Genomic DNA, 19,257 nt, shown 5'->3' with positions numbered 1-19,257 from the left:
GCACCTCCTACAGTGAACATCAATCATTAATCAAGAATACGTCCCTACAGACTTGCCTACAGGAAATCCGATGGAGGCCTCTTTTCAATTGAGGTTCCTTCTTTCGATGAGACTCTAGCTTTTGCCAAGCAGAAAAAAAAAAACCAACCAGCACAAGGTCATGTGAGATCCCCCGATCCTTGTTGGCATGTCAGTTATTACTGTCATTGCTTGGATCTTGTTTTGGCAATCATAATGTTGAGGTTTCACAAGTGCTTCCCTATCAAATATAAAAGAGACTATCTCTCAGCAGACACCCTGATCCTCTAACTCTTAAAATCGTTCTGCCCCTGTTCTGAGATGTCTCCTGAGTCGTAAGGGTAGGGATTGTGTTGTAGATGTATCAGTTGGAGGTGAGCACCCTGTGTTTAGCTGTTCTCTTTGTTTTTAGCCAGTTGTGGCTTTCTGTAATGGTCTCTGTCCCCTGCAAAGAGAAGCTCCTTTGATGAGAGATGGAACTACACTTATCTGTTGGTTTAAGGATAAGTGTTTAGAGTGCAGTTAGAAAGTATACTGCTTAAGGAAGTGGCAATCGTAGGTTGTCCTCTAGGGTCCATGTCCTCAACAGCCACAGGTATGTAGTGGGCTAAGATGGTGGTGCCAGGCATGACTGCCCTCCTATTGAGCATGCTTCAATTCCAATTAGGTGACTGTTGGTTACCCCCTTGACATGAGTTCCACTACTGCATCTTTCAGAAGAATTTGCTGTTCTTCTTATCAACAAGTGAAAGCTGGCTTCCATTAAACTTCTTTTGCTGTTACTGAAATCCCAAAGCAGCAGACCTCTGAGGCCCATCTTCAGATGACTCTTGGACAGAAAACAAATATGTGCACCTCATTCATTAACTCACACAATGACTAGTTACTAAAACTGAACACGTGGTTTATTCACTCCTTACCAGGAGCCAGGCCCCATTCTAGACTTAGCAACAAAACAGTATAAAAAAAAGTGTTGTTAGAGGAGACACGTGATTATTGTGAACAGGAAGAATACGCCAAACTGAGGCATGGGGAAGTACAAAGGTCCCAAGACTGTTCTAGAAGTAGCAAATTGATGTTGTAATCATACTGGAATAAACAAGTTGAATTCAGTAGAAAGTCAGTAAAAGGGATTCTAGGTCCCTAGCCATTCAGAGCTTTAGGTCCATTAGAAGGGCTTAGACCAGTGAACAGACCGACACCCTGCTAGTGTGTGTGTATGTGATGAGGGATAGGAGTTGAACCCAGGACCTTGTACCTCACATGTCCTAAGTCAGTTTTCTACCATTGAGCTATATCTCTATCCTTAGTTCTTTCTTTTAAATTTTTGAGACAAGGTCTCCTTGAGTTGCCTAAGTTGGCCTTGAGCTCAAGCAATAGACCAAGCAGGTCTTGAACTAAAAATACCCCTGCCTTGACCTCTCAAGTAACTGGCATCACAGGCCTCACTGCCTGGTGTGTCTTTTACAGAAGAATGCTATGAGCGGTGTACAGAAAGCGGCCTGAAGCAGACTGGGTCGGAGTGTGGGACCATAGGTGCTATTTAAATGTTCAGGAAAGGAGGACATGTGACTGCACCTATGAGACAATGGTGGAAGGGTGGAGAAGGGACTGGATTCTGAGTGCATTCTGAAGGAAGAGTCCTGAAGTGTGGCGGTACAGTAGAGATGAGATGTGAGGAGAAGTTCTTGTGGGAATGAGGTTCCCTGAGAGTTTTCAGTCTGAACCACCAGAAGCGCAGAGCTATGGGACTGTGGCAGGAGAGGCCACAGGATGAGCCAGTTTGCAAGAGGAAATCAAGTTTGATTGGAGTGACATCAAGTGGGGGCAGCCCATTCATGTGGAGGAAGTAGGCTGGTGGTTGGATATGTGGCTCCAGAAGTCACAGGCAAGATTGGTACTGGAAACATAAGCCAGGGAAATCTAAGTTGGTTTTTGTAACTGTGGCAATGAGTGAGATCATATAGGTTGATGAGTGTGAATGTAGAAAAGAGCAAGCAAACTACGGGGATCCAGGAGCTGGTGGAAACCAAGCGTGCAGAGCTAAGAAGGGGCTAAAGGACAGTAAAACAAGATCCAGAAAAGCCCAAACCAACAGGCATTAATGAGGATGTGGTTACAGTGGCAACTGAGTGAAGTCAGGCAGTGGGCTAAGAACTGAAGAATCAGGGCAGCTCCTCCAGATGTGAAGGCCAGAGGAGACTGAGTCAGTGTTGAGCACTGTTGCTAGTGATGTAATATAGTGCCAATGTTATTGGAAACAGTATTGACAATAAGCAGGATGCCATGAGGCTGGCTTCAGTAGCTCAGGAGGCTGAAGTAGAAGACTTGTTCTAAGCCCCCCAGTGAGATCTGGTTTCAAAAAATAAAAAATAACAATGGAATGGCAGGATCCAGCCATCCCACTTCTGGGTGGGCAGCTGAAGAACTGCAAGCAAGACCTGAAGAAGCTGCTAATACACCTGCGTTCACTGCAGCAGCATCTGTAATAGCAAGCAGTGACAGGGACCCCACTGTCCATCACTGGCTAGCTGGATAATGTGGAGTATACGTAAGAGGTCATCATTGTTCTTCACCATCACTCCCTACTTTTTCCTTTGAGACAGGGTTTCTCATTGAATCTATAGTCCTAGCAATCTTCTTTTCTTCACCCAACAGCACTGGAGGTACAGGGTGGGTTTTTTTTGTTTTTGTTTGTTTGTTTGTTTTTTACAAGAGTACCAGGGCATGCCTGGTCACCAAGCACTCTTAGTTACTCTTGTTTATTTCTTAAGATGAGAGGTGGTTTGGCATGTTTATATACTGATAGCAGTGCCTCAATAAAGAGACAAAAGCAACTATTAATGTCAGAGAGAACCAGAAGCATAAAACGCAAGGGGCTGGACCTTCAGAAGCAGAAGATGGGACCCAGTGATTCCCTGAGAGGGAGTCACCATGATACAGGGCAGGAGTCACTCACTCACCCCAGAGAAGAGAAGTCAAGCTTAGAAGGAGGATGCTCAGGTGGGGAGAAGGGGATATCACTGGGGAACGGGCACATTCTCCTCTAGTTGTTGCTGTGTTCTTACTGAGATGAGAACCAAAGTCACCAGCTGAGAATAGGCACAGGGAACAAGGAGGTACAAGAGGTTTGAGGAGAGAAGGGAAGAGTGGAAAAATCATTCAATGGCAGCTAGGGATGGATATGTGGGTGGGAAGTAGGATCCACTGTAGTGAACTCTGGGTTCTCACTGAGCTGAGCCACGTGGTGTGTGCTCACTTACCACCCTTCAACTTCTCTAGATCCACCTAAACACACTTTCTAGCCAGGCCTGGGGTAGAGGGAGTCTTACCAGTAGGTGTGATGGAGAAAGAGCCAGGCAAGGTTGCTGGGAGTGACAAGGGGAGACATTGGGATGGGAGCCTGGTAAGGTCTGACAGCTTTAAGGGACCGTGGAAAGGCAGTAAACTTAGCAGTCTGAGGTGGGGTTAGGGAGCTGGATCAAAGAAGAGCTGGGGTACATGCCCAAGAGTGGTCTGGAAAGCTGGAAAAGGACACCTCGGGTGGGAATGTCTGAAATTACCTTTTTACCTGTGCTGCTGTTGGCCTCAGAGATTTTCCATATAGTTACCCATGTTTCTTAGGTATTTGATTTTGGAGTGTCCAAAATCTTACAGAGCCCAGATCTGTGGGACTCACCAATACTGGAGGAAAAGTAATACCACACCAGGTCTCTTAAAAAATAAATAAGAGGGCTAACAGAAAGAACCAGAAAGGAATTAGCAGTCATCATGAACAGTACTGGAAATCCCTCCATGAAGTAGCTCATACAAGTCACTCAGTAAAGCTGAAATTCAGATCCAGAGTTTGAGCCTGAGCCTTCTGCACTGTGTCCCTCTCTACTCTGATGTTTTCAGTTGCTTCTTGTGTCTGCATGCCAGGGCTATCTACTCATGCCTTGTCTCAGGTTGCAGCCTCTTGGCTTTGCTACTTTCCCAGATTCTCTGTCTTTCCTTTCCAATTTCCATCACAAGATGCCACATTTACAAAAGAAAAATGTCCTGTGAAAACTCCCTGGAGATCCATACAATTATCTTTCCTCCCTCTGTACAACATTAAACCTATTTTATTGACGTGCAGAGACTTGCTCAGCAAGTACCATTTACACTCTAATCAGGAAGCCTTTGTGGTTCACTTTTCCCCCTTTCATTTTAAGTCTTGGTAAAACAGCATAAACAATATAAGAAGGTGAGCAAATCAAGGCTGGTGCCTTTGATCTCATTACAGAGCCACCACCAGACCCCACCTGGGAGCTGGCAGGTTATCAGGGCCCCTCACTGACTCTGCCTTTATGTTCTCCTCACAGGGTTGCTCTAGTTGTGGCTGATGATTTGAAGGGGAGGAAAAGACAACTTAGCGAGAAGTCTGGACCTCAATAATGCTCCCAGTGTGAGGGAAAGGGGTTGTCAATGCTTTTCTAAGATTTCAAGACCAGTAAATAAGAGCATCTAAGTAGGTTAGAGACGATAACGATGATTTTGAGCACTTGGTTCAGATATTTCTTTGTAGTCATGTTTTCTAAGGCAATTCAGATAATTGTTCTGTCTCCTGTGTTTAATTTACTCACAACATAAAGGTCGTGGTTCAATAGGCTTCAAATGTCTCATATTGCATGTCTATTTAAAGTGGATGAAAGAAATGTGTATTAGAGGCTTTTTTTGTCTATTTCCAGAAAAATCCTCAACCAGTTCCTGGTGATGACTTCTTTCCATGAGCTAGTCACCGCCCCCCAAATATAACCCATGTTTGTTAAGTAAAATAATGTCACTCTGGTCACTGTAGTTTAGGAGGGCTTTCAAAAACCTGTATGACAATTGCTTAAAGTGTTTACTTGGCAGTTATAAAAGAGATTCCAGCTTTGGATAGATGGTTGTATCTTCAGGACAATGTTTGGCTTCTGTTTAAGGCAGGGATTTAAGGATTTCTGGTGTGGTACCTAAGATTGGCCCTTTCAGAACTGCTCTTGGTGTCTAAGATTCTCATTCTATGATGGTAGGATGGAATGGAAGAAGATGAACATCAGACATGGCTTACCAGTTCCCTAAATTAGGACATGCGGTGATGATGGTTTTGGAACTGCACAGTTATTGGCTCCCCAGGTGAGGTAAAGGAACACATGCATGGTGTATATATTGCAAGTTGAGCTTGTCTTTATAAAACTTTGGACCCAGAAGTGTGGATTTTTCTGTCCTGGACTTTGTAATACTTTCTCATATAGTGAGATATTCCAGAGATCCTCATGATAATTATATATAGTATTTTCAGTATTTCTGTGTTTTGCCCACAACCTGTCACCAAGATCAGGAGTGGAATTTGTGTGTCATCCTGACATTTTTTTTTTTTAGCACCCAGCTCCCAAGTCAAGTAAATTCTTCCATCCTTTGGGGAAAATGTAAAGCTCTCTGGAGAAGGCTTCTTCTTGGTTCACCATCCCACCACCTTGGGCATTTCTGAATAAGCAAAGGCAGTAACTGTTACACTCTACCCGAGTGATGTTGTGAATGGAAAGTTACATACCCCTCCCACATTTGCCTCTAAGCACTTCTTATTAGTAAAAGGATATTGGCATGGCCATTTAGTTTTATGTACTTGGAGAAGGAATTTAAAGCAGTTTTGACTGCAGGGATAAAAGGAGGCTCTTTTCTGTGTAGCATTGCTGATGGGACTGCTTAGTATGATGTATAATATAAACCTTGACACATGTATGACAGGAAAAACTCAAAGTCACTTCATTCTCTAGAGGGAGCGTTTGTATAGTGGTAACTCATGCAGTATAGATAAAAAGAACTCACTCCAGAAAGTCAGCCTTGCACGGGGCCCAGAAAATGACCACATATTAGCTAACATTACTTTCTCAGCAGTGGGACACACACATACATACACATTAAGCAAACAACAAGTATTTTTTAAAAATGGAAAACAAGGAAGTAGTATGGTATACCTTGGTGGGAGAACACATGCTTAGCAAGCATGAAGCCTGAGGTCCTGAACTCAGTCTTTAACACCACAAAAGAGAAAGAGAGCAAAGGTAAAGTAGGTAGGAAGGCCGACCAGAGAAATGACAGGAGAGAAGGCAAGACAGTGAGAATTGAGTAGAAATGTGCTCCCTACTCTCCCTAATAGTAAACTATCAAAAGGAAGCTGAACCACCTATGCTGCATAGTCAGGGGCACGCATGGCCTTCGAGTCCATGGCTGTGATTCTGTCGGAGACCAATGCTCATAGACTGATAGAAGAGATCCTAGCTGGACCAAAGTCTGTATTTCTAATGGAGCATGTGTGTTACTGGTTATTGGGAAAAGACAAAACCCAACCTATCCTCGATTGCATCTGGTCCCCTGCAGATCTCAGTCCCTTCCTGAGTGGTTATCACAAAATAGTAAGAGGGATGATGGCCCACTGGTCTCAGGCTTATTGTTTGTCTCAAGAATGTGCAAATACTCAAAGGTGAGAAGAGCTAGACTCAGAACCTGGGTGGTACCCTTTTGGGTACTTGACATGTGGCCTATCTGCCACCAAAGAGCCCGGCAGTTAGATGTATCCAAGGGCATTGTGGTAGGATAAAGCGGGAGTCTCTGCTGAGGTGCTACTTGTCTTCAAGGGTGGCATACATTTGCCAGGCACTTAACTGTAGAAGAAGGCTGAGCATAGGAGTCAATAAAACAGTACTAATTAGTATTCAGTAGGCACCTACTGTGAGGAATTTCAAGTTGCTGTTCTTAGTTTACATTAAGGAAGGAAAGAAATGGTTGATAACTAAGTTAATTAAATACTTTACAAAGGGATTATAGTTCACCAAATAAAAGAACCAGAGTGGTGTGCCAAGGGGTGGCAGGAGCTGAATCGAGGCCTTTCCAGAGGCATGATCAGGAAACTTGATATTTGAGCCTGGGCCTGAGTCAGAAAAGTTCGTGAGCTGTACTACCTGACAACAAATGTAGCGTTGCAGGCAGGGGAGGCAGCACGTGCAAGGGCCCTTGGGGGGAAACCAGAGCAAACTATATAATGAAGCTAGATACCACAGCTATTGTGGCGGTTCTGTAGCAGGTCTAATGAATATCTACTGTATAAATGTCTGAGCAAAATAATGATCTTTAATAGTGCCCGTCAGCAAGCAATAACAAAAAAGAGAAACCATTTGGATTATCCTGGAGGTTTCTGCAGGATTATACTGCAGGTTTCTGGACTGCTGTGGGCTGAAGGAGCTTAGAAGGTTACAGAAAAGACACACGACAAAATCACCATGGGTGCTATAGGCACAAACTGTATTGGGAGAATGGAGGATTTGCCTGAAGATCAGAGATGGTGATGTGGGCCCAGGGTAGGCAGCATTTCTCTGGCTAGAAACACTTTTTGGGGGTGCTGTCAGTCTTTTGCATACAGGAAATAGGCCTGGCTGCTAGGCTTGCCAATTTATTCACTGGTACAAGAAACCTTTCCAGGCCAAGTGGTAGTGGCACACGCCTTTACTCCCAGCACTGGCAGAGGCAGGCGGATCACTGAGTTCAAGACCAGCTTGGTCTACTGAGTGAGTTTCAGTACAGCTGGGGCTATACAAAGAAACCCTGTCTCAAACCTTCTCCATCCCCAAAAGAAAGAAAGTAAGTAGTAAAGAAAGAAACCATAACAGCTGCATTTGTGGACATGGGTTTGTCCTGAAAAAGCGAACTGTGAGATAGAGGCTGTTGTCCTAGAATCATCATTGAGGAAGCTCACAGCTTGTTCTAAAATCGCTTACCCTCTGGTTCCTGTAGAAACTTAATAGACCACGTGATTGTTGCTTCTGGATGCCACCCTTAACAGGTACTCAATACTTGACTTTCAATTGATCCATCCTTTTGATAGGACAGGTTGTCCATATTAATTAGAAATTTCAGTGGTAGATGTGAGGATTTCCTTACCCTCTCCTCCAAAGCAGATGCCCATCCCACCCTGAGTTATTTAAGTTCTCATTTATTATTTAATTTCTTTATTAATAGAGATCATAGATTTTTCTTCTTTGCCTTTCTTATTCCTTGATTCTTTGTCTGTGTTCTCTGCTGTATGGAATGTAGATGTGTGTAGTATTTTTAGGTCACCATGCTCAGTGGTCATTCCACAGACAGTCACTGTTCTCTGTTCTTTGCACAGTACTCCATATTTTACAATGGTGTCGGCCCACCTGTGAAATGTTCACTTTCTTGATAGGCGAGAGAAGCTGAGGAAGACTGGCATTTTTGCATTTCCACCCTAGCATCCAGTGTTCCTAGAATCCAGTGTTCCTGTCTCCCGATGCCTGAGTCTTGTGCCATTTGTCACTTGCATCAAGGGAACACCCAAACAATACAGCAATGAAAGCAAATTTGAGTGGACAGGCCCAGTGCACATTTGGAGAGCTCAGCATCTCTGAAGACCTGCTGGCTTGTCTCATTTAGTAAGTAAGTGGGAACACTGGAGCCTCGACGAGGCAGCTCAGCCACGGAAGTCTACGGAACTCCAGGAACCATTTTTTTTTTTTTAGGTTTGGGATCTACTAAAGGTTTAAGAATGAGGCAATGGCTTCTTATAAAGAAATTAATTAGCCAATAGATAATCTCCTAAAGGAAGCAGAAGGCTGCTGCAAGTCAGAACCCCCACTGCCTGCTATTAAAGAGGATTAGGCATGGTAGGTTAACAGTCATTTTCATAGAAACTAGTTTGTATTTCTCTGTCCTCAGGATCCTGTGGTTCATGGTCTAGGCTTCCGTATGTATAATTTATTAAAAAAACAAACAAAAACAGCATATATCATATGGAATACTAATCTTTTCTTGGTGGGAACAAAGCTTACCTAGTATCTAATAATGCCAGCTCCCATTTACCTTAACAAGCCATTGCCTTATGCAAGGCGCACATGAAAATGTAAAGCTGATATGTCATGTTTGGGTGACAATACAGCCTATTCCCTTCCCTTCCGCTTCTTTTTACAAAATTTGTGACTTTGAAGGAAATATTTTTATCAAGGCCTGTCTTTTGTGAAGGCCATGACAATCACCTAGCCTGTGTCCATTAGGAAGGCTCTATCTTGTTAATATTATCAAAAAAAAAAACCCAGCAATTTGCTGGGAAGCAGAGAGTTGTCTTTTCTGGCAAAGGCAATTTTCAGGGAAGCTCTGTCTTCCTCTCCACCCACACAATGGAAGCAGCCCCCCTGCAGAGTGAAAGGCAACCATGGAGAATACAGACATTATGCCTGCCTTCTTTCTTTCCTTAAGCCACATTCACTCTCCAGGGAAATCTTGTGGAAATAGAGCTTGGATCTGAAGTCATTTCTGGGCCAGTGTTCTTCCCATTTGGCCCAATAGCAAGTCTGGTTGTTGATTTCATTCACATTAGCTACAGAGACTCACAGAGCATAAGAAATGCTTTTATGTGTGTGAAAATGACTGAACAGGTACCATAGACCCAGATTAGGAGCAGGCCAATGCTTCTGAAGCTGTGAACTGGAAAGTGCACACAATCCAAGCCTCCTAGGAAACTGACTTCCTAGGAGGAGGGAGATGGTGCTCACACTTCCCTGCTGTGGGTTAAAGAGAATAATGCTTGAATGAACCTGGCCCAACTGTGACACTTGGCAAATTTTTGGTGTACAAGTAAAATGTATTCACACAAACTCCTTGTCCCTTAGTGAAAGACAAGAGCCAGGAGAGAGCATTCGGGGTTGGGGACTGCTCTTGGGAGCCTCCATACCCTTCCTCCTGACCCTCTCTGTTCTGTCTCTCATCCCTTACCTTCCCTGTCTCCTACACACAAATCAGTGACTCTTGAAGCCCCAAATCATGCAAACTTCTCCTTGCTCTTGGTGTGGATACACACACACACACACACACACACACACACACACACACACACACTGCATACATACACTGCCCAATCTGTTTTCTTTCTCTTCCTCAAACTTTCACAGTGCTGCTCAAAAGCGATCAAAGGCAAGGAAACCAAGACACTGCGACACCAAGAAGATCTCTGTGATCACCCAGTTGTTGAAGTACATGACTGGGACTGGATAAGCAAAGTAATGTGGATTCTAACCCAGATACCCAGGGCATGGCAGTGTTAAGGGAGAAGCAGTAACTCACGATATATCTTGTATTGATTTAAACTGTCCCTTGTTGCTGGGGAACCAAAGGAAATGATGTGTGCTAATTGGCAGAGATCGATGTGCTATTTTGCTGTTTCCAAGTCCAAGTGGCCAACTGTTAACAGGAAGAGATACAAGACCAAAATCTACCATGAGACTGGCAAATTCATGTTTTATCATTATTTGATTTATACTACAGCCACTGGCATTAAGTTCACTAGTGTCCTGATGGTAAAATTGTAAGTATATATAATCTAGTATTTGATGAGTAACCTCCTTTAGCCAATGGCCTTTGAGAGGCTGGACCAGGTTGGGTGTGACTTTGGTACCAAAAAGCTTGTAGGAGCACCTACGCAGCCTCCTCCAGCTTGCACACCCAGACGTTGGGTTGCATTCCTGTTTCCTCATTGTGATCTGTGAGTTTCCCTTTTAATAAAGAAAACCTTATTGTACCCTTAAAAAAGGAAATTAAATGGGAAAACACATGTAGATTAGTGTGAGCTTACTCATAATAATAATAATAATAAGTGATTAACAGAGTGGATACTTGTGTGATGTGGGATTCCCCTCTGCATGCTGGGAATATCATTGGTTAATAAAGAAGCTGTTTTGAGCCCATGATAGAGTAGAACGGAGCTAGGCGTGGAAAAATAAACTAAATTCTGGGAGAAAGAAGTCAAGTAGAAGCCATGTAGCTCCACCAGACACAGACGCTGGAAATTTACCTTGTAAGCCACAGCCTCATGGTGATACACAGATTAATAGAAATGGGTTAAATTAAGAAGTAAGAGTTAGCCAATAAGAAGCTAGAGCTAATGAGCTAAGCAGTGCTTTAAATAATATGGGTGATTGTCCAGGTAGCCAGTTGTCTCTGTCATCTACTGAATATTTTGGAAGCTGCTTGATTGCACTTCCTGCCTACACAAGTTTTATTATCTCCCTTCTCAGGCCTTCAATGGGGCTGAAGATTACATAGTCTTAGTTACCTTTCTCTTATGATCTAGCCAAGCCTCTAATACAAGACTTAAACTGCTTAGGATAGGATAATTATTGAAACATTTAGCATTTGTTTCTTGCTTAATATTGTTTATACTGGTTGTAATACTAATTTTTATACTTGATATCTGTTCTTATTATATATAGTTTTGTATTGGGTTTGGAACTCTCTTATTTAAACAAAACAGGGAGGTGATGGGGAACGGCATTTGCGAGGCAAGGTACCAAAATCCCACAGGAGCGCCCGTTTGGCCTCCTCCAGTTGGGCCTCTTCCTGCTTGCAACACCTGGATGTTGGGTTCCATTTCTGTTTCCTCATTGTGATCCATGAGTTTCCCTTTTAATAAAGAAAACCTTAGTATACCCTATTAAGAGCTAGTGTGGGATTATTTGACTCATGTTCCTCCCATCTTACACGTTCTGTTTCAAGTGTTAGTATACATGCTAATCTCATCAGTATGTATGTATGTATATATATATATATATGTAGCAATCAATTTGATGGTATATATAATATATAATGTAGAATTTCCTTTATGATATGTATTGTATATAATATATAATGTCAGTTTGATGTCAGTGTACTTGCAATAAATTTGAATAGTGGCCAAAGTGCCCAAGCTCAACTTGGATGATTATGGTGTGATTCCTTAGAACAGATATATATGTGAATGAATCACTGTAGAATCTCTGAAAACTTTTTAATTGGTACATTTAACAATTGGTCTTCCAGTTTAAAATGAACTAAACCACCAAACACCAATAATATTGCTAGCCAACAAATGAAAATAACAATGACATTACCAAGTTGTGAGAGCCTGCTCATTTGTTCCTGGCTGCTCAGCCCTGAAATAACCACACAGAAACTGTATCAATTAAATCATTGTTTGGCCCATTAGCTCTAGCTTCTTATTGACTAACTCTTACATCTTAATTTAACACATTTCTATTAATCTGTGTATCGCCATGAGGCTGTGGCTTACTGGGTAAAGTTTCAGCATCTGTCTCGGGTGAGGCTACATGGCTTCTTTTTGTCCCCGCCTTCTTTTTTCCCAGAAGTCAGTTTAGTTTTTCCTGCCTACCTATATTCTGCCCTGCACAGGCCTAAGACAGTTTCTTTATTAGCCAATGGTATACACAGCATACAGAGGGGACTCCCACATCTCCAAGTGGTTGGGAGACTATACCCTATAATAGGTATTTTAGATCTATAAATTGCTTATTACCAGTTTAATATAAAACAAACTAATCAACCTCCCCCACCTACTGCAAACATAAAAACATGGTACAGAGAAATGCACAGTTGTAATTAAAATAAAAGTTCCTAGGAAGTTTATCTGAATGCTTAAATAAAATCTATTAAAGGATAAAAAGAAAAGAATAAAATACTCTACAATTAACCTACAATTAACCTCCAAGGCAAAGATCCCAATTTCAAAACACGTATTTATCTTTAGGCCATGAATTCAAGGGCTGTATGCTTTTTTTTGACAAAGCCCAAGTGACAGGAAAATGTACGGTTCTTTAACCAAAATATTCCTCCTGAAGAAAAGGAAAGTGCTGAATGTGTTTTGAGAAAAGAGAAATGTTATCACCCCCATATAGTTTTTCTGGTCCTTGGAGTAGGTGGAGACTCATAAATGGAATACAATAATGCTTTGTGTTTGCTTCTTGCATTTGGAATTCAGGTGGGATGTGACATTCCTGCAGACTTCTACCAGTCCCTCACATATAATCCCTGTGACTGTTTTAGAGATATTTGTGGGGTTTGGGGGGTTCTATTGTTGTTTCTTTGTTTTCTTATGGGCAAACTTAGCTCAGCATAATCTTAGTCTACCAGGACACTACACAAAGAGACTATGTTCTATTTTAAATAAGCAGGAAGCACAGAGAAGCTAATGAGAATCATGATCTCTTAGCACTCATCCATCACTATGAGGGCCATGGGAATCATAAAATATCAGGTTCTACAAGTAGGTAGGATGCTTTCTGCATGATGTGTGTTCTTGGAGCAGCTTTGTTGTGTATGAGTCAATGGCTGTTTTTTGAGTGTTTTTCCAGCAGGGCACCAGGGGCATTTGGAACAACTACCTCATTGTTGTGGGTATGCTTCAAAGAACAGAGTGTCTGCATCAGCGCATTACATACCACATACAATATTGTCACAACTAGAAGTACTCACACACTTCCGAATGCCTTCCTTGATCATTGCTAGTGGGTCAAGTAGAGGGTGTGGACTAAAGATATTCAAAATTGCCTTAAGGTAGATTATTAAAATGAGGAGGGAAAAGGAGAAAGGGAAAGGAGAGATATCAAAATTCAAGAATGTAATTATATGTATCCCATACTACATGATGGCTGCGAAATGATGCAGATGTCATAGCTACTACAATTAGAGAGAATCATACTCTTCTAATCTCTACCTGTACAAGCATACACGTGCACATACACACACAAATAGACATGTAATTTTTAAATGAATTTTTATTAAAAAAGAAAGGGTATGACGCTAAAACTTAAAAACAAAAAATGCATATTCTTCTTACTCATCCTGAAATGTTCAAGGTGGCCAGAAACAGGAGGGAAAATGACAATGAGGGCTAAGTCCTTCCATCAAGGATATCACTCCTTGACCAAAACTTAGATAATTATTTCTAGCTGCAAGTGAGGCTGGAAAACAGATCATTCCATAGATAATACTCAGCTATGCTTCAGGGTTCCTGTAATCTCTGTGAAACAGAAAAGAATGCTGACTTGGGAAACAGCTAAGTTGGTAAAGTGCTCTCCAAGGAAGTATGAAGTCCCAAGTTTCTATTCCAAGAACGTATGTAAAAAACACTGAGCACAGGGGCCTATACCTGTAATCCTAGGATTGGAAAGGTAAAACCAGGAGAACCTATCGGGCTAACTGGCTAGCCAGCCTAGAAAAATCAGTGAACTCTGTATTCAGTGAGAGAATCTGTCTCAAAAAATTAGGTTAAGAGCTGTTGACATTAACCTCTGGCCTACACACTCACATGCCCATACACATATGACTTATGAGCATACACAAACAGGTAACACACACATATACACTCAAGGAAAGGAATAAAAAGGAAAAGTGCCATTACTAATTAATAGAGGAAAGAGTGCTGGCAGGCAAATTATGGTCTGTGCTTTGCTTTAATATATCATTTAGTTTCAATTCAAGACAGAAGAATAGTTGGCCACAGCTTCTAAATCCCTTTCAAGTCCAGGCAGGTCCAGTCACTCTATGATTATCTGCATTCTAATTTGATGGATGAATTCTAGTTCGGCAGAAACATTAGCTTCACAAATCATTGTCCAGGGGCTTAGAGACCATGGCCGTTTCTATCTCAGGTTGACTGGAATATTAAATACTCCATCTTGACAAAGCCAAGATTTGCTAGATTTTTAAATATTTATTGGGTTTTGGAAACACATTATCCCTGTGCAATGACTAGTTCTTAATGATGCTGATTAAATCATAGCCTTTAAATTTATTTGGTGTGTGTGTGTGTGTGTGTGTGTGTGTGTGTGTGTGCATGCACTAGGGTGCACATATGGAGATCTAAGGAAAACTGGCTGGTATCATTTCTTTTCTTTCACCATGTGGGCCTTCAAGGGATTGAAGTCGTCAGACTTGGCAGTAAGTTCGTTAACGATTTGAACCATCCCTCAAGCCTCTTTCTTTCTTTCTTTCTTTCTTTCTTTCTTTCTTTCTTTCTTTCTTTCTTTCTTTCTTTCTTCTTTCCTTCTTATTCTCCTCCTTCTTCTTTTTTACCATAATTTCTCCCTTTCTTTATCTTTAAGTATCTGAAGGCACAGTTTGGAGTTCCTTGTTGCTTCAGACATTGCTTCAATTCCTCCCTCATTGTATTATCTCCAAATCCTTTGAAACAAAGTTGAGGGAACAGTTAATTGCCTTACACTAAAAATATTGGGAGGCTTGTTTTGCAGCATTCACACTATTCTAACTGTCTTAGAAGGGACTCAAGACAGAATTATACATAATGTCTTCTTTTATCTTGAAGAATTATATATGAAAAAATTACTAAACAGATAATTTATAGACTTTTTTCTGTTGTAAGGAGGCTGCTTGTTTGTTCCCAGTTGTCCAAGACTCCAGAAATAATCACACAGAAACTATAATATTTAAATCATTGTTTGGCCCATTAGCTCTAGCTTCTTATTTGCTAACTCTTACATCTTAAATTAACCCATCTCCATTAATCTGTGCATCACGATGAGGTCATGACCTACCAGCAAAGTTTCAGCACCTCTGTCTCTGGCAGAGGCTCCATGGCTTCTCTCTGACTCCGCCCTTCTTTCTTCCAGCATTCAGTTTAGTTTTCCCCACCTAGTTTTGTTCCCCTATTATAGTTCTGCTACAGGCCCAAAGCAGTTCCTCTATTAAGCAATAATATTCACAGCATACAGAGGGGAATCCCACATCACCTCCCCTTTTCTGTTTAAATAAAAAGGAAGGTTTTCATTTTAATATAGTAAAATCACATATAACAAAGCAGTTGTCAAGCAAGAATTATAGTCACAATATTTATATCTACTTTATTATTTATCATAACTAAGGAAAACTATAACTATAAATTCTTCAAATCCATCAAAGACTCCAGAAGGATATAATATTACCTAAGTTAACAAGAAGTACATTGTAAGCAACTTCCAAAACTCTACAATTGGCAGGGACATCTCACTGACTGGACAGTCACCCAAAGTTTTTCTGCACTATTGGAGCACCCATCCTCACTTATAGGCCCATAGTATCCAGTGGACTTTTCCATGAAGCAGGAAATTTTAAAAACAGTTCCACCTATATGATTAGTCACTTTTTTCTGTGTCCTGCAGAATGTCTAGCAGACTCTTTCATGAAGCAGGAACCCTGAAGGCAAGTTCAGCAGTCATTTCTCTGTGGGTCCTGCATGTCCAGTTTACACAGCATATCATAAAGCAGTCCAGGCATGAGCAGTTTCTTGCCTAAATGGCTAACAAACTGCACTCAGAGCCTCTTTGATGCCCATCTTCCTCTTGAAGTAGATTGGTGCTGCCAGGAGCAGAAGTGTCTCATGGTCATGAAAAGTCCTAATTTTTAAAAACACTTTAAATGCCATATTCTGTAGTCTTTGAAAGGTTTGAAGAGTCCTTATTCATCTGAAATACATCTCTGTACATCTAGAAAATCTAACTAACCTGACTACAGGCTTGACTATTATAGATGACTCTCTATTAACCTATATTTCTTAATTATACATTAAATTTTTAAATGAGCTGCACAATCACAATACCTTAACCAAGAGCAAACATATATATATATATATATACACACACACACACCTACACATACACACAGTATAACAAAATTGACCTTTAATTTTCATCAATAAACCAAGATCCATACCAATGCAAATCTCTAGCATATCCCCCTTTAAATGTAAACAAACATTTATAAACAATATTTGGAAATATGGACATAGTTCTCCAGACTACTTCCTGCTGATTAGGAGCACTGTTAGTCAGGTCTTTCATGGTGTATCCTGTGTGCTAGTTTCATTTAAGTCAGCAGTTGGGCAAGGTAATTTTTATAGCAACCTTTCTAGGGGTCTTGTTGCATCAAACCATATTAGTCTGGAAGCAATCCATTAGTTCTCATCTTCTATGGAAACAAAAGAAGAACCTCTTTTGCAAATTCTGAAATCAAGATACTTTTAAAATGTATATGTTGGTTACTTAGCTCTTTCACAGTCAAAAAATTCAAAGAAAACACATTAATATAATAATCCAGACTCTGTGAATTTTCCATCTTTATGTGGTTTATTTTTTTCTTTACTCCTTTTAATCTATGACTGTACTCTGTCTCATTAAACACTATTTTTAAAAACAATTTACTTTTTTTCCAACTCTTTATACTCTTTCCCTTCTCTCTCCCAAGCCTACATACAATTATTCAACACTGTGACACATTTAGAGATCTTTTAAAATCTGGATTTGTCTTTATTGCATATCTGTAATATTTTCTGACCAGAAGCACTTTTTAAAATGCTAAACATTTAAGAATCTAAGTTGTGGCATTTCTAGGGTATTGACAGTACTTCCTGCTTGCTCCGCATAATCCAATATGGTGGAAGTCCATTCGCTGCCTCTGCAAGCAGTGCATATTGCCCCATTTTTAGGCACACAGAGGGTCTATGTTGTCATTAAGCAAGTTTTAGCACTCTTCTAATAAAACCCATTTAAATGCTCAGCCTTCTGAAAGAGCTGGAGGTCGCGCTGGCTGCATGGCCCAGAAACCCAGCATTTTAAAATGATGTGACTTTTATTCTGCTATCACTGAATCAGGAAGACCTCTCTTATGAGAGCTGTGGCAACCCATCAGCAAACAAAGCCCATTCGGAACAAAAATGTGGCTAAACTTTGTTTTTTAGTGTCTAGAATTCCTTTCCAAGCCCTTTCAGGTTTTATGTGAATTTTAGTTGGCCACATTGGGTGCCAATTTGTTGTAAGGAGGCCACTTGTTTATTTCCCAGCTGCCCAAGAATCCCAAAATAACCACACAGAAACTATATTATTTAAATATAGTTCACTGTTTGGCCCATTAGCTCTAGTTTCTTATTTGCTAACTCTTATATCTTAATTTAACCCATCTCCTTTAATCTGTGTATCACCACAAGGTCATGGCCTACCAGCAAAGTTTCAGCACTTCTGTCTCCAGTGAAGGCTCCATGGCTTCTCTCTGACTCTGTCCTTTTTTCTTCTAGCATTCAGTTTAGTTTTCTCTGCCTAGCTCTGCTATAGGCTCAAAGCAGTTCCTTTATTAACCAATGATAGTCACAACATTCAGAGGGAAATTTCATATCATTTTTTCTTAATACTAAAAAGATCGTTTATATCTTTTGCTTTTTTAGTAATTAAAATAACAACAACAAAGCAGAATTTTAGTGTTTGGTAAATTTGTCTATGACTTATTGTGGTTTACTCTTCATGCCTGGGTTTTCTTTGTGCCCTTGTTCTTTTTTGAGATGAAGAGTCCGATTCCACTCTATCCCTACTTAATAAAGTTTCCCAAAGAGAGCCAGGGTTACAACCTGTAGTATAATGGATCAAGAGCAAGACTATCAGTGTCAATCAATGGGGTGTATCATGTTTCATTTCCTGGGTCTGGCACTCTAGTTAAACTAAAGCTCTAGGTCATTGCTACCCCGCCAAATGTCAGTAACTTCCAGGGGCAGCTTTAAATAAGAGCGTGGAACCTTGATAAGAGCAAGATCCCATCAAATCTGGGGGAGGACACCAAACACAAAGCAGAATACTTTTTAAAAAGGAGCAATAATAATAATGGAAAATGATATGCTAGATCAAGAGTTAGAGTAGAAATAAAATTAGGATAAGTTTGGAAAGGTTGTGGGGACCCACCACATGAGGGGCCCTGAAAGTTCTAACAGAGATGCTGTCCCATGGTCTACAACAGGGAGAGAATGTAATTTTCAAAGCACAAGGGCACAGTTTCGATGACCCAGAAGAAGTCTTTTGTGTTTAGTTTAGAAAAATGCTATTAAACTAATTAATGTCCTTTAGACATTATTAATTTAGACATGGTTCTGTCTCCCCTTGACAATGTGGATTTATTCCTGAAGGATTGTGAGAAAAACAACTGTGAACTCAGCCACAGTTCCAAGTGTGAAGGGATGGCTCTTCACAGTGTGCAATTAAGTGGCATTGAAAAGTTACACTCTCCCCATCCACCACCACTTCTGCTGTCCCAGTGTAGTGTCCCTGTGGTAACCAATCTAAGCAGAGGAGTGGAGCTTGATTTTATCAGAATATTGGAAATAGTGTTGAGACTGAAGGACTGTTGAATTTTCTCCCACCCCTCAGCTCAGCTTCTTTCTCATTCTGTAAGGATAGTTTACCCAACCTCTGACAACAGAGCACCCACAACCCACAGCAGCCACACAGCGGTGGTATACACCAGTACCCTACCACTTTCAGAGAATTTTATAAATTAAGTTGATTTTCTCTCTCTCTCTCTCTCTCTCTCTCTCTCTCTCTCTCTCTCTCTCTCTCTCTCTCTTTCTCTCTCTCTCTCTCT

At 40.9% G+C, this 19,257-nt stretch overlaps 1 protein-coding gene across 2 annotated transcripts in view; it reads left to right on the top strand.

Annotated features, from left to right (window-relative positions):
- Gng2 (G protein subunit gamma 2) overlaps positions 1–19,257 on the top strand; it is a 105,044-nt gene that overhangs the window by 69,716 nt on the left and 16,071 nt on the right. Inside the window, exon 3 of one of the 2 annotated variants that reach the window (XM_075949175.1) lies at positions 5,055–5,157. The exons of the other annotated variant lie outside the window; for it this stretch is intronic. The gene's annotated coding sequence lies outside the window, so the exon portion shown is untranslated. The remainder of the gene's footprint in view (positions 1–5,054; positions 5,158–19,257) is intronic. 2 annotated transcript variants of the gene reach the window in all.

The sequence above is a fragment of the Microtus pennsylvanicus genome, chromosome 15 (genome assembly GCF_037038515.1).
Source record: "Microtus pennsylvanicus isolate mMicPen1 chromosome 15, mMicPen1.hap1, whole genome shotgun sequence".
Taxonomy (NCBI): Eukaryota; Metazoa; Chordata; class Mammalia; order Rodentia; family Cricetidae; genus Microtus; species Microtus pennsylvanicus.
The sequence above is the reverse complement of the archived record's forward strand: the minus strand, read 5'-3'. Positions and strand labels throughout refer to the sequence as shown.